Source organism: Bactrocera neohumeralis, chromosome 3, assembly GCF_024586455.1.
Source record: "Bactrocera neohumeralis isolate Rockhampton chromosome 3, APGP_CSIRO_Bneo_wtdbg2-racon-allhic-juicebox.fasta_v2, whole genome shotgun sequence".
NCBI lineage: Eukaryota > Metazoa > Arthropoda > Insecta > Diptera > Tephritidae > Bactrocera > Bactrocera neohumeralis.
In genome coordinates, this window is record NC_065920.1 from 56,020,047 (window position 1) to 56,035,207 (window position 15,161).

At 41.0% G+C, this 15,161-nt stretch overlaps 1 pseudogene; it reads right to left on the reverse strand.

Moving 5' to 3' along the window:
* Positions 1-10,644: 10,644 nt before the first annotated feature.
* Positions 10,645-13,517, reverse strand: LOC126753719 (uncharacterized; annotated as a pseudogene).
* Positions 13,518-15,161: the final 1,644 nt, after the last annotated feature.

Here is a 15,161-nt window from a genome sequence, read left to right on the forward strand (position 1 = left end):
AAGCTGAAAGATATTTCATATACTAAGTTTATTGCTGAGAGTGACAGTCTAATTCGATACTGCACTCGATTTTCATCTTCACCGATTCAAGACAATTCTGAATCGGTATTAGAAATCAAAAAAGAAAATATAAGCAAATGCTGGACACGTCTCCAAGCTGCGTATGACGCAATTGTAGAATCTGACGAATCAGATCTACCTGAAAATTTCAAATCTTCAGCATACTCCAAATATGAACACTGCTTAGACCAGTACGAGGAAACGAGAGCTATGATCTCCGATCAATTGAGATTAATTAAAGCAATTGCACCTACTCCACAACCGAGAGTAGAGCTGCTACAAATTCAAAGCCAAGAGGTGAGCTCAGGCATTCACCTTAAAGTGCCTGCATGTGATACAGAAATATTTCATGGTGGTTATGAACAATGGCCGTCCTTCCGGGACATGTTTACAGCCGTGTACATAAACCATCCAAAATTATCACAAGCGCAAAAATTGTATCACCTCCGATACAAAACAAAAGGTCAAGCAGGCGTAATAGTCAAACAGTTCGCTCTTAATGACGAAAATTTCAATTATGCTTGGGAAGCTCTAAAAGCTCGTTACGAGAACGAAAGAATATTAGTCGACAAACAAGTCACAATATTAATGAATTTACCAAAAATTCAGAAAGAAACAAGCGAAGAATTTATAAAACTTCAATCCACTGTTTCAAATTGCTTGTCGGTTCTAGCGACACAGAATATTCCCACAGATAATTGGGACCCCATTCTGGTGAATATATGCACATCCGCATTACCAGAAAAATCGTTACTTCTGTGGGAGCAATCGCTCTCATCACGAAGAAAGTGCCCAACGTGGCAACAAATGCACGATTTCTTAACTACCCAATATAAAACTGCGGAAAGGGTAGATAAAAACAAGTAAGGAAGGGCTAAGTTCGGGTGTCACCGAACATTTTATACTCTCGCATGATAAAGTGATAATCGAGATTTCATTATCAGTCATTTACATATTTTTCAAATACCGTATTTGTGTAAAGTTTTATTCCGCTATCATCATTGGTTCCTAATGTACTATATATTATACAGAGAAGGCATCAGATGGAATTCAAAATAGCGTTATATTGGAAGAAGGCGTGGTTGTGAACCGATTTCACCTATATTTCGTACATGTCATCAGGGTGTTAAGAAAATATTATATACCGAATTTCATTGAAATCGGTCTAGTAGTTCCTGAGATATGGTTTTTGGTCCATAAGTGGGCGAGGCCACGCCCATTTTCAATTTTTAAAAAAGCCTGGGTGCAGCTTCCTTCTGCCATTACTTTCGTAAAATTTAGTGTTTCTGACGTTTTTTGTTAGTCCGTTAACGCACTTTTAGTGATTTTCAACATAACCTTTGTATGGGAGGTGGGCGTGGTTATTATCCGATTTCTTCCATTTTTGAACTGTATATAGAAATGCCTGAAGAAAACGACTCTGTAGAGTTTGGTTGACATAGCTTTAGTAGTTTCCGAGATACGTACAAAAAACTTAGTAGGGGGCGGGGCCACGCCCACTTTTCCAAAAAAATTACGTACAAATATGCCCCTCTCTAATGCGATCCTTTGTGCCACATTTTACTTTAATATCTTTATTTATGGCTTAGTTATGACACTTTATAGGTTTTCGGTTTCCGCCATTTTGTGGGCATGGCAGTGGGCCGATTTTGCCCATCTTCGAACTCAACCTTCTTATGGAGCCAAGGAATACGTGTACCAAGTTTCATCATGATATCTCAATTTTTACTCAAGTTACAGCTTGCACGGACGGACGGACGGACAGACGGACGGACGGACAGACAGACATCCGGATTTCAACTCTACTCGTCACCTGATCACTTTGGTATATATAACCCTATATCTGACTCTTTTAGTTTTAGGACTTACAAACAACCGTTATGTGAACAAAACTATAATACTCTCGTTAGCAACATTGTTGCGAGAGTTTAAAAATGGTCAGAACTAAAAACGTTCAACATGACCTAAATCGAAGCTTCATTAGACCCCAAGCGAGTAACAACAACAACTTAAATCGTAGTTTTTTCAAAACACAAGCGTTCACATCCGAACAAAATAAACATACGTCATGCGAACTGTGTAAAGGAGGGCACAGGCTGAAATCTTGCGAGAAATTTAAGAAACTAAACATTAACGAATGAAAGAATTTCGTAAGAACAAAAAAACTTTGTACCAATTGTTTGTCTCATGCGCATGCGCTCAAAGATTGTGAAAGCAAATTTAACTGCGTTTATTGCCATAAACGACACAACTCAATGCTTCACATAACATATTTTTCCAGCTTCGCTCAAAATAACGCTAATGTTAAAAGAGCTGCGGGATTAGTTGCAACAGCAAATCCCGACTTACAAAATTCAGAAAATTGCCAAGAAGCACCATGCTGCTCAAAGGCTTTAAAAACTCAGACGCTACACAGCGAAAACCAAAGCAGTGTATTATTACCCACAGCAGTGGTCTCCATCGAGCACCGAGGAGAACATTTTAAACTTAGGGCCTTAATAGACCAAGGATCTCAACGATCTTTTATAGCGTCAAGGGCACAAAGTAGGCTACAACTGCCAACAAAACTAGCTAAATTTGAAATTACGGGAACGGGCGGAAGAGTAGTGCAAAACTCAAACAAAATCTGCCCCATTGCCCTTATTTCCCCCCAAGCGGATAAGCGCATACAAGCAGAAGCTATTGTCTTACCGCAATTAACAAACATGCTTCCAAGCTACCATATAAATAGCAAGCATTAGCAAAAGGTTTCACACCTTAAGTTAGCAGACCCCAACTGCAACACTCCCGCTCAAATAGATATTCTATTAGGCAGCGATCTCATACCTCAAATTATTTTCGAAGGTGTTGAGAAAATTACCAAAACACTTCTGGCGCAAAAAACCATTTTCGGATGGGTCCTAAGCGGACTAGTTGCGGAACCAGTCACAACAATGACAACTCAAGTTGAGGAAATCTCAAACGAGTACCTCAATACTCAACTGAAGAAAGTTTGGGAGTTAGAAGAACTTCCCCATATCAATCACAACCCCAGAAGATCGATATTGTGAGAATTTTTACAAATCCACAACTGCTCGATTAGATAATGGCCGGTGCGTCGTACGACTACCACTAAAGCCAGAATTTCCCTACACACTCGCCTTAGGTTATTCCCGCACCTCTGCTATCCAACAGTTTTTAAGTATGGAAAAAAATCTACTTAAAAAAGGCGAGCTAAAACCAGAATACGATAGGGTTTTAGAAGAATACCTCCATTTAGACCACATGGAGGAAGTCAGCCCTGGCGAAAAAATTATAAAAAGTAAATACAGTTCTTTTTACCTGCCACATCATGCAGTAATCAAGCCAGACAAAAAAACCACAAAGGTAAGAGTTGTCTTTAATGCATCAAAATCATCAAGTTCGGGGAATTTGTTTTACGACAAAAGCAGTGCACCTCGAGCTATGTACTAATCTGACAAAAGAGGCTTTTCTCGCGGCATTTGCTCGCTTCGTCGGACGACGCGGTTTTCCGTCCAAACTTATGAGCGACAATGGAAAAACCTTTATCGGAGCTCAAAGAGCCACAGAAAAACAGTTTGTGGACTTTATTAAACAAGTCTCCCCTGAGATTGTGCAAAAGTACGCCCCCCAAGGCATTAATTGGCAATTCATCCCCCCAAGAGCTCCTCATATGGGTGGTTTATGGGAATCAGCTGTAAAAAGCTTCAAATCCCACTTAAAAAAGGTAGCTGGAAACTACAAATTTAATTACGAAGAATTTACAACTCTATTAATTCGCATTGAAGCCGTTCTCAATTCACGGCCACTAACAACACTCTCGCAAGATCCCTCAGATTTCACAGCCCTAACTCCAGGGCACTTTCTCAAAGGAGCACCCATTCTGGCCACACCTGAGCCAGGCGTGGAGTCGCTATCCTTATTAAATCGATGGGAAAGAATTAAAATTCTCCATCATAATTTCAGTCGCAGATGGAAAGAAGACTATTTAAAGGACCTCCACAAGAGGTATCGATGGAAAACTTCAGAAAATGCGCCAAAGCTTGCCTGTGTACTTCAACGACGATTGTCTCCCACCTACCGAGTGGCGACTTGGCCGTACAGAAAAGCTCCATTATGGCTCAGACGGCCACATCCGGGTCGTTGACCTCCGTACTCAAACTGGAATACTCACCAGACCGCTGGTTAAATTATGCTTTCTACCAACCGCGGATAATAACGAAAATACGACACTAAACAATCCGAACATAATGCCGTAACACAAATGAAAATAAATCAATAAAATCGCAACCCGCAACCAACCGTTAACAATAACAATAAAGTTCACAAAAAAATGGTCGGTCAATACGACGACCCAGTCATGCCATATAACGTGGCACAATCCCACATTCTATTTATATACTACGCCTAATGCGACTGTATCGACTGCCGCTTCTGGTAGTGGCTCACGAGCAGCCCCATCAACGCCATCCGCTCAAGTCGAGCTGCGACGCATCCGATGCCCGCTATGTCGCCGGAAACACCGACTACAGCACTGTGGGCTCTTTAAGGAGTTATCACCGACACAACGCCAGCGTGTTGCCCAGGCACATGAGCACTGTCTCAACTGCCTGTCGCACACGCATGTGACGCAGGAGTGTGTTTCCTCCGATTTATGCCACACTTGTGGCAGACCAGCTGCCTCAAGCACGGGTAGGACAACGCAAGGCAATCAGACGGTACGACGCCGAACTACTGCAGCCCGGCCTGCGCCCCATCAGTGGAGTTTGCACCACGTTGCGCCAACCAGGCGTCGTCCAAAAGCGCCACAGCATCGCTCCGCTACTGGACTCAGCAACGTAGTGGCCGGGATGGCTAAATGAGATAAGCCGCCCCCCTAATGCCACTACATGAATACACCACCACCACCAATACACCACACACCCAGAACCTACATTCCACAGGCCCCACACATCAACCCTACCCACACGCGCGAGGACATCCACACACGCAAACACATACCACACTGGTGAAAAGGGTCAACTAAAAAATTTAAGATCAGTCTCGTTTTGATCTGCAATTGATACCCATCGCCGCTGTGGTCCTCGGGCCTTTTGATTTAAAATAAGAATAACTGGTGTTAAAATAAGAATAACTGGTTTAAACTAAGAATAACTTGTGTCAATAGTTCCGAATTATTATTCACATCACACGCAAAAATCCTCTGTTGTACATTGGAAAATCGACATTTATAAAATATCAACCGTGTGTTTTATTGCAATTTGTGAAAGTGGTAAGTGTGTCAGCGAAAAAGTGAAGTGGGCACCTGCTCAAACAGTGCTAATGGAAATTACCATTTAGTACGTGTGCACCTTTCATATAAAGAGTGCTGAAAAAATTAAATACTTACTCTTGAATATTTAATATTAAAAAAAAATCGTCTTAGTTTAATAGTTAACAGAGATGACTGAAAGTGAAAGCTCCAAGAACTAAGTTTTGATTTCGCACTGTCGAAATAATTAGGAAAAAGGTGTTCAGGTACATTTTTCTCTTCCAAACAACCATAATGAAAAGTTAGAACCCTTAAAAACAGTGACAGGTTAGCCTTAGTATGGGCGAATTGCTCACTAGACCTCTTGCAATGCAAGACCAGCCCTACAGTAGTTATAAACGTACGAAGGCGGACGTTTCGACAGGCTCCCTTCTATTAATAGCGGACCTAAGGTGCTTATTTTTAAAAGATTTTGGGAAAGGTTCATAGTTTCCAGGCTTACAGAATCCAACATGTACAAGAATTGAATCCGAACAGCAATCAAGCGCGTCGCACGTTCACTGAATGGGACACGAGATGGTCATCGATCCCGATTTTCACAAGAAATATATTTACAGCAATGAAGCTCACTTTTGGTTGAACGGATACGAAATTAATCAGTCTTGATAATGAATAGAATGATGATACAGCCAACGTCGTTTGAATCGCTTCCAAAATCGTACGATTTAATAAATCTGGAGCATTTTTTGTGTTGCTATGTGAAGTAACTTGGCTATGAAGATTAGTTTGGAAGAGAATATTCTTGAAAGCTAAAATATCTTTAAAAACAGATGCATATGTACATATATACATCCCAACAGGCAGTCATTATAATAAAAGCGAATAAATACTTGTATAAACAGTCAGCGTAAGCCTGTGGACAGTCACGCACATAAAAAGAAAAATAAGTGTACATGTGGTCTAAAAAAATTGCAATGAGAGAAAAAAAATCGGAAGGAGAAAGAGGCATGGATACAGTCCATCAATGAGCGATGCAGTTACTTAAAAGTGTCCACTCAAATCATTAAAGCATCTGCTCTGAACTGCTACAGATTGCATTGTCACCTTATTGTTTCTGAAGACCATAAAGGGAAGTAAGACAATATATATACATAGCTACTAAATAAACATGATGATACATGCAACAAATGATAAAACCAGCAGTGAAACAATTTTTGAAGATGTAGTCAACTGCTCCTGTACCCCAAGCGACAGGTATGTGACATAATGGGTGGAAGGAGCTATACTTAAGTTTGTATTATTTTAAAGAAAACCACCTTTATTTAAAAAAATCAGTTCACATTTTTATATAATTGTCATTCAGGATGATGTCTGGAACTGAACGCTAGTATAGATACGTAAGCAACCTATGTAAATGTTTTTGTCCTCAATACATTATTTTTCCATAATATATGCACCCGGTTCTAGAGTAATCCCCTGAAATCTCAACTTAACTTTGTAGAAGACCAAATAAATTACATTTATATGGTAACTTAAATACAGATCAAAAGAGCATAAATCAACTGAATTTTGCGCTACGACAACACTTAGAATAAGTATTTTTTTATTGTAGTCTGCATATGTAATTAGAGTGTCCATTATTTCCAAGTTGATCTTTGTTTTCAAGCGCCTTCTTAACTTTCAGGTTTTCCCCAAAAATTAAACGAAATTTTCGTTTTTAATTTAAGTTGTGCTTAAATCAATTACACTTTTTCGAATGTCTACGATATTTTCGGTAATGTCAACTATGAGCACTGGATCCAAATATTCAGCGTCTAGGGGCATTAGCAGTTTTGGTTCGATTTGAGCAATATTTGAGTAAACTTTTTTTCTGATATAGTAATTTGTTCTCGATTTGTATTCTTGAAAGTGAAAGTTTCAAACGAAGTTTAAAATTGTGTTATATGGGAAATAGGCGTGGTAGCAGTTCGATTTCTCCCATTTTCGTACAGTACACTTAACACTATCGGTAGATTTGTTACGCTGAGCGAATTTGATTGTTGAAGCCTCAATAGTTTAGAAGTAATTTTGTTAGGGGCGCGGCCATTCCCACATTTTTGAATATGTTTGGCCACATATGCCTCTTGCTACTGCTATCCCTTGTGCCAAATTAGAGTTTTTTAACTTCTTCTTCTGAATTGGCGTAGACACCGCTTACGCGATTATAGCCGAGTTAACAACAGCGCGCCAGACGTTTCTTCTTTTTGCTACGTGGCGCCAATTGGATATTCCAAGCGTAGCCAGGTCCTTCTCCACTTGGTCCTTCCAACGGAGTGGAGGTTTTCCTCTTCCTCTGCGTCCCCCGGCGGGTACTGACACAGCTTATCGTTCCATCGAATGCGATATTCGCCGTGGCCAACGCGTAAAGAACCGTAAATCTTTCGCAGAACTTTTCTCTCGAAAACTCGCAACGTCAACTCATCAGTTGTTGTCATCGTCCAAGCCTCTGCACCATATAGCAGGACGGGAATAATGATTGCCTTATATAGTTTCGTTTTTGTTTGTCGAGAGAGGACTTAACTTCTCAATTGTCTGCTCAGTCCGAAGTAGCGCCCGTTGGCAAGAGTTATCCTGCGTTGGATTTCCAGGCTGACATTGTTGGTGGTGTATACATTGGTTCCAAGATAGACGAAATTATCCACGACTTCAAAGTTATGTCAACAGTGACGTGGGAGCCAAGTCGCGAGTGCGACGACAGTTTGTTTGATGACAGGAGGTATTTCGTCTTGCCCTCGTTCACTGCTAGACCCATTTGCTTTGCTTCCTTGTTCAGTCTGGAGAAAGCAGAACTAACGGCGCGGGTGTTGAGGCCGATGATATCGATATCATCGGCATACGCCAGCAGCTGTATACTCTTATAAAAGATTGTATCTGCTCGATTAAGTTCAGCAGCTCGAAATATTTTCTCCAGAAGCAGATTGAAGAAGTCGCACGATAGGGAGTAGCCTTGTCTGAAACCTCGTTTGGTGACGGAGCTTTTGGTGTTGCTTGACGTCAGTTACACAGCCGTATTAGTTTTGCGGGATACCAAATTTAGACATCGCGGCATAAAGGCAGCTCCTTTTCATGCTGTCGAAAGCAGCTTTGAAATCGACGAAGAGGTGGTGTGTGTCGATTCTCCTTTCACAGGTCAAAAGCCACACTGATAAGGTCCAATCAGTTTGTTGAAGGTGGTCTTTAATCTTTTACACAATACGCTCGATAGAACCTTATACGCGATTATCCTACGGTAGTTGGCGCAGATTGTGGGGTCTCCCTTTTTATGGATTGGGCATAGCACACTTAAATTCCAATCGTTGAGCACGCTTTCGTCCGACCATATTTTACAAAGAAGCTGATGCATGCTCCTTATCAGTTCTGCGCCTCCGTGTTTGAATAGCTCGGCCGGCAATCCATCGGCCCCCACCGCTTTGTTGTTCTTCAGGCGGGTAATTACTATTCGCGCTTCTTCATGGTCGGGCAATGGAACGTCTGCTCCATCCTCATCGATTGGGGAATCGGGTTCGCCTTCTCCTGGTGTTATACGTTCACTGCCATTCAGCAGGCTGGAGAAGTGTTCCCTCCATAATTTAAGTATGCTCTGGGCACCGGTGACTAGATCACCATTGGGGGTTCTACAAGTGTATGCTCCGGTCTTGAAACCTTCTGTAAGCCGCCGCATTTTTTCGTTGAATTTTCGAGCGTTACCCCTATCGGCCAGCTTATCATGGTCTTCATACTCACGCATTTCGGCTTCTTTCTTTATCTGTCTACAAATGCGTTTCGCTTCCCTCTTCAACTCTCGGTATCTATCCCATCCCGCACGTGTTGTGGTCGATCGTAACGTTGCGAGGTAGGCAGTCTGCTTTTTCTCCACTGCGACACTGCACTCCTCGTCGTACCAGCTGTTCTTTTGCACTTTCCGAAAACCAATGGTTTCGGTAGCAGCTGTACGTAAGGAGTTTGAAATACCGTCCCACAGTTCCCTTATACCGAGTTGTTGACGAGTGCTCTCAGAGAGCAGGAGTGCAAGCCGAGTAGAGAATCGTTCGGCTGTCTGTTGTGATTGCAGCTTTTCGACGTCGAACCTTCTTTGTGTTTGTTGACGTGCATTCTTTGCTGCACAGAGGCGGGCGCAAATCTTGGCTGCAACAAGATAGTGGTCCGAGTCGATGTTAGGACCTTTGAGCGTACGCACGTCTAGAATACTGGAAACGTGTCATCCGTCTATCACAACATGATTGATCTGGTTGGTGGCTTTTCGATCCGGAGACAGCCAGAGTTTTATATCTTAATTTACCTAAATAACCTACGGTAAATACTATATATATATATGTATATGTTTATATTACATCACATCACTCATCACTCACACTAATGCAAATAGTTCCTCTGCTATTTACCTTACAAATAGAATACGTGTATGTATGTAAATATTCTGTTGCCATTTCAAAGGATATGCAAACAAAGCCGACAAAAATTCAAGAGCTTAATGCAATTCTGTGGTCAAGCGACACACATGCACGCAAATAAATTAAAATTACAAAGTTTTGGAAAAATGATTTTTTTCAGTCCTTATCTGATTTCTTTTTACCGTGTTAAAGGTAAAGTGTTTTGTGTAGGAGAATATCAAAAGGAAACGTAAAGGACATATATATAGTATATGTGTATATATAGAGTGTTAGAGTGTTTTTTAGCTATTAATTTTTTTCAGTCCCGTCACGAAATTTCCTTGGAAATACCCTAAAAAAAATTCCCTGAAAATTTCATCCCTTAATTTTAACATTAAGAACTGGACCAAGGCCTGTAAAAATTTTCCATTGAAAATACACTACAATCGTGAGTTTTTATCTTTGAATTCCTACAGATCAGAGGCGTTTTATAGCATCGCTTTGACTTTAGATGCATATTTCTCACAATTGTTCACTCTACAAAAGTACCCAGAGCAAAAAAGTCGTAACTCACACCGGCGAAGTAGTACGAGGCTCCAAACCCGATTTTTCCAAGAATTTCGCATTTTTTTGTATATATCTCTTAAATGACAGGAACTATAGAATGTACATGCCAAATTTTTAGGAAATTTTATTTGCTATAAAAGGTTCAAGGTCAAAATCGCTATCATTAATACTTCTGGAGATATTCGGCTTTTTAAGTACACTAATATTCATACATATAAAACAGATTCACATTTGATTCATATTCATTTTAAGCATATAAATATACAGAAAATAGCAAAATTAGCAGTACTAGCTCGAGGCCATCAGCTGGTCTTTACAATTTAATATGATAGTAACAATTGGAAGTTACGTCTAAATAACGGATATACATAAATATTATCATTAATATATAAATTGTACAGTTTATATTAAATTAAATGTGCTATGTTACATGTTATAAGAAAGTTAGATATAGTACTTATATTCGACGATGTTATATTAGTTAGCAGTTTCGATGGGAGAGCTGTGCCAAACATCCTTCGCCTTGTATTGGTAAATTGGGGGCATGCATCTAGTATATGTTTTACTGATGTCCTAGAGGACCTACAAAAGCAGCAGGATCCGTTTCCATTATTTAACAGGTAATCGTGCGTGATCTGCGTATGACCTAGACGAAGCCTTGTGAATAACAAAATGTCTGAATGTTTGGAGTTCGTGGGGTATATAATGATGAACGTATTCATTCCATTTCAACAGGGTCTTGTTATGTACGTACTGCTTTATTAGACGTTTTAAGTCAGCTTTTTCAAGAGCGTCAAAGCACAGAACCGGTTCTTCATGAATACTTTTCGCCACAGAGTCGGCGAGTTCATTGCCCTGAATTCCACAGTGACCAGGTGTCCACATCAATTTCATTTTATTTGCGTGCTTGGTGAGCAGATCACGAACGTAAGTTACTAAGACACTGTTATTGGTAAAATTTTTGACGGCATCGATGGCAGATTGACTGTCTGTACAAATGCAGAATTTACCCTTGGATTTGGATGCTATTAGAGCAGCTTGATAGATAGCAAAGATTTCACTGGTGAATATAGAGCAGTGATTGTGCAGCAAACCTTTTTTCAAAACCCGTAAATCCTCCGATATAACTGCGAAGGACGTTGAGTAGTTAGTTTTTGAGCCATCCGTAAATATAAATTTGAACGATTTTAAGTATAACTCTAGTTTGGTCTCGAGGAAAACTTGCTGGTAGTTAGGGGCGCAAGTATTTTGCTTTTGATAATCCTGAAGGCAATTAATAAATGACGAGTCCGAAAGATTCCAAGGTGGGCATGTACAGTGAGCTTGCCGAGTGGGTTTAACCGGTATGTACATTTCTCTAGACAGGGCAACTACGCGATGTAGTGCCGAGAGCCTCTTTGGGAAGCGTTTCCTATTTATAGCATTGAGTATATTTTTATACAGGTTGGAGTTGTTGCAGGATAAAACTTTGTATATAAGTCCAGCGGTCATATATTCCACCCGTTCCGTGAGGTCAGGAAGTCCGGATTCAGCCACAAACTGGAGTAGTGGTGAAGGCACGTAGGCTTTTCCGCACAGCTGCGTGATATGGAGCACAAAGAAGATTCAAGTTGCTTTTGGCACAGCTTCCATAAATTGGTAGAGCGTAATCAATTACCGACAAAAATAACGATTTAACAATATTAGAAAGAGTAGAAGTATGTATAAAGGACTTTTTTGAGGAAAAGTATTTTACAATGCTAAGGCGGTTTAACAGTTTTTTCTAATATAATTGCAATGGAACTTAAAAGTATATTTACTATCAAAGAAAACTCCCAATATCTTCAATTCATTAACATTATTTATAGGTACACTTTTATAAGATAGTCTTACATCTGAACAGCGCTTCTTTGGACAAATATGCAGGACTTTGCATTTCTCATATGATATAATCGCTCCTGATTCAAGCGACCATACAGAAATATCATCAATGATTTTACTGAAAATGGTTCTCACCGATACTAAATTATCAAGTTTAGTAAATATCAGAACATCATCTGCGTAAATATTGTGATTTTTATTGTACTTATGTATTATTTTGCTAATTTCTTCAAACGCGATAACAAATAAAACCACCGAGAGAGGCGAACCTTGCGGAATCCCATTTTCTAAGTTGTATATGTCGGAAAAGGCGCCGTTTATCTTGACCATAAATCTTCGGTTAATTAAAAAACTTTTAACAAAATTGTAGATTTTAGAGCCAACTGCCCATTTCCTTAATTGTCTTAGAACAATGTGTGCCCCGGTACGATCGAAGGCCTTTTCGAAGTCTAGGGAAAGTGCTGTAATATGTTTCTTACTAGACAGGGCGTATGAAGAGAAATGGTCGAAAGATAATAGAGCGTAAGCTCTGTAAGCGCTTAGCCATACCAGCAAAATAAATAGCTAAAGCAGACGGAGTTAGGGTTTAGTACGTAGGCGTCCTACCGCACTTGGTAATAATGGCGGCACATGCGCGAGTAGGGTGAATCGAGCAAGCCGTCTGAAACAGGTCGGTATCTTTCGAAGATTCCTCCTCCGTCAACAAAAAAAAAGGAAAAAAAAAACATTAAAAAAAACATATACATATTAACACACGTATAATATATACATATAATTTCTAGTTTTGGTGACTTTCTTAAGTCCATTATCTCTAGGCTTACCTCACTGTGACTTCGCTGGCAACAAGCCATAAGTCTTACATAATTTATGTAAGACTAATTGTGATGGATTTGAAGGAGAGTGTTTGTATCTATACATACTTTCTATACTCTATACAGTAGATGGTAGAATTAAGCGTCTGGCCATGTGGGAGCAGCTCATAGTGGATGATTCCTTCCAATCCCTCTAAACACACATGCAAAATTAAGGCCATCAATCCTGACTTGGCCACTATTTGAGACGATTCACCGAGCCCTTCCACCATTTGATATTATTCTTTATTAGATCTAGTTTTCGTCACCAGTCACCATCCGTTTCAAAAATGGGTCGAGTTCGCTCCGTTTCAGCAGCATATCGCAGGCGTTGATTCGGTCCAGAAGGTTTGTTTGCATCAAATTATTGTGTATCCAGCCTCCTGCCGATGGATTAAAATGGTTTGGTGACTAACTCCCATCGATATCACGAGATGCCACCTGCCAGTCTATTTCGATGTTTTCCTTGATTTGATCGGTATTCGTCGCCTCAGGTCTTACGCCGGCTGGCTTATCCATGGTGTCGTTTTCACCCGCTCTGAATTGTCGAAACCATTCCTCCGCAGTTCGAAGTGATAGAGTACCATCCTCCAAAATACCATTAATCACGGAACATTTCTCTAGCGGATTTGCCTTTAACGAAGGAAAACTTAAAAAAGCGCGAATTTCTGCGTTAGTGAACTCCACGTTTCACGGCTATGAGAAATGTTGAACGCAATATCCAAACTAACCGTGCATAGCGTAAATTTATTCTGTAGCGCTCTAACATAGCCGCGATCAAAAGTGGCTTTTATGTATTTGAACAATTTATTTCACATAAAGGATAAAGGAAGAACTAAGTTCGAGTATAACTGAACATTTCATGGTCTTTACTTGCCAGGACCAAAGCTATGGAAATATCTTCAGGTATATAAGATCTGTCGGGAGGATGGAGTCATATGTAGAAGTTCACGCAAGTGAGGAAAGTTCTCTGATCGCCATTCACTTGGGAGTGGCCAGAAACGATTCTATTACATATGACTCAAGCAGCTCACTACTTCCGGTCTTTGACCAAGTATCCTCTGGGTAGCCAGGCAACATCCCTTTGAAGGCGAGCTAAAGTGAGAAGGCGAAACATCCCCTCCGCGGGGTTGTGCGCTGGGTTTGGGATCCACCACGTAAAAAATCTTACCAATGAAAATTAACAATCAGCCTCGGATGAGAGACCCCCCTTTTGATGACGACCATGGCAAACGAATTAATGAGGGCATGCACCTGGAAAGTCCGGACCCTTAATTGGGAAGGTGCCGCTGCCCAGCTGGTTGATGTCCTCGCGAAAATAAAGGCTGACATCACCGCCGTCCAAGAAATGCGATGGACGGGACAAGGACAGAGACGAGTAGGTCCTTGTGACATTTACTACAGTGGCCATATAAAGGAGCGCAAGTTTGGTGTTGGATTCGTGGTGGGAGAGAGACTCCGTCGCTATCATTCACTCCGGTGAATGAACGTCTAGCCACAATCCGCATCAAAGCGAGGTTCTTCAACATATCGCTGATTTGCGCCCACGCCCCAACGGAAGAGAAGGACGATGTGACCAAAGATGCCTTTTATGAGTGCTTGGAGCGCACTTATGAGAGCTGCCCCCGCCACGATGTCAAAATCGTGCTTGGCGATTTTAACGCCAGGGTGGGTAAAGAAGGTATCTTTGGCACTACGGTCGGTAAATTCAGCCTCCACGATGACACATCCCCAAATGTATTGAGGCTGATCGACTTCGCCGGGGCCCCAAATATGGTTATCTGTAGTACTAGATTCCAGCATAAAAAGATTCATCACGCTACCTGGCTGTCTCCGGATCGAAAACTACCAACCAGATCGATCATGTTGTGATAGATGGAAGACACGTCTCCAGTGTTTTAGATGTGCGTGCGCTCCGAAGTCCTAACATCGACTCGGACCACTATCTTGTTGCAGCTAAGATTCGCACTCGCCTCTGTGCAGCAAAAAACGCACGCCAACAAACACAAGGAAGGTTCGACGTCGACAAGCTGCAATCACAACAGACAGCCGAACGATTTTCTACTCGGCGTGCACTCCTGTTCTCTGAGAGCAGGTAATGCCGAAAAAAACGAAAATGCGGCCACAGAAAGGTTTCAAAACCGGGGCATCTCTTTTAGAAAA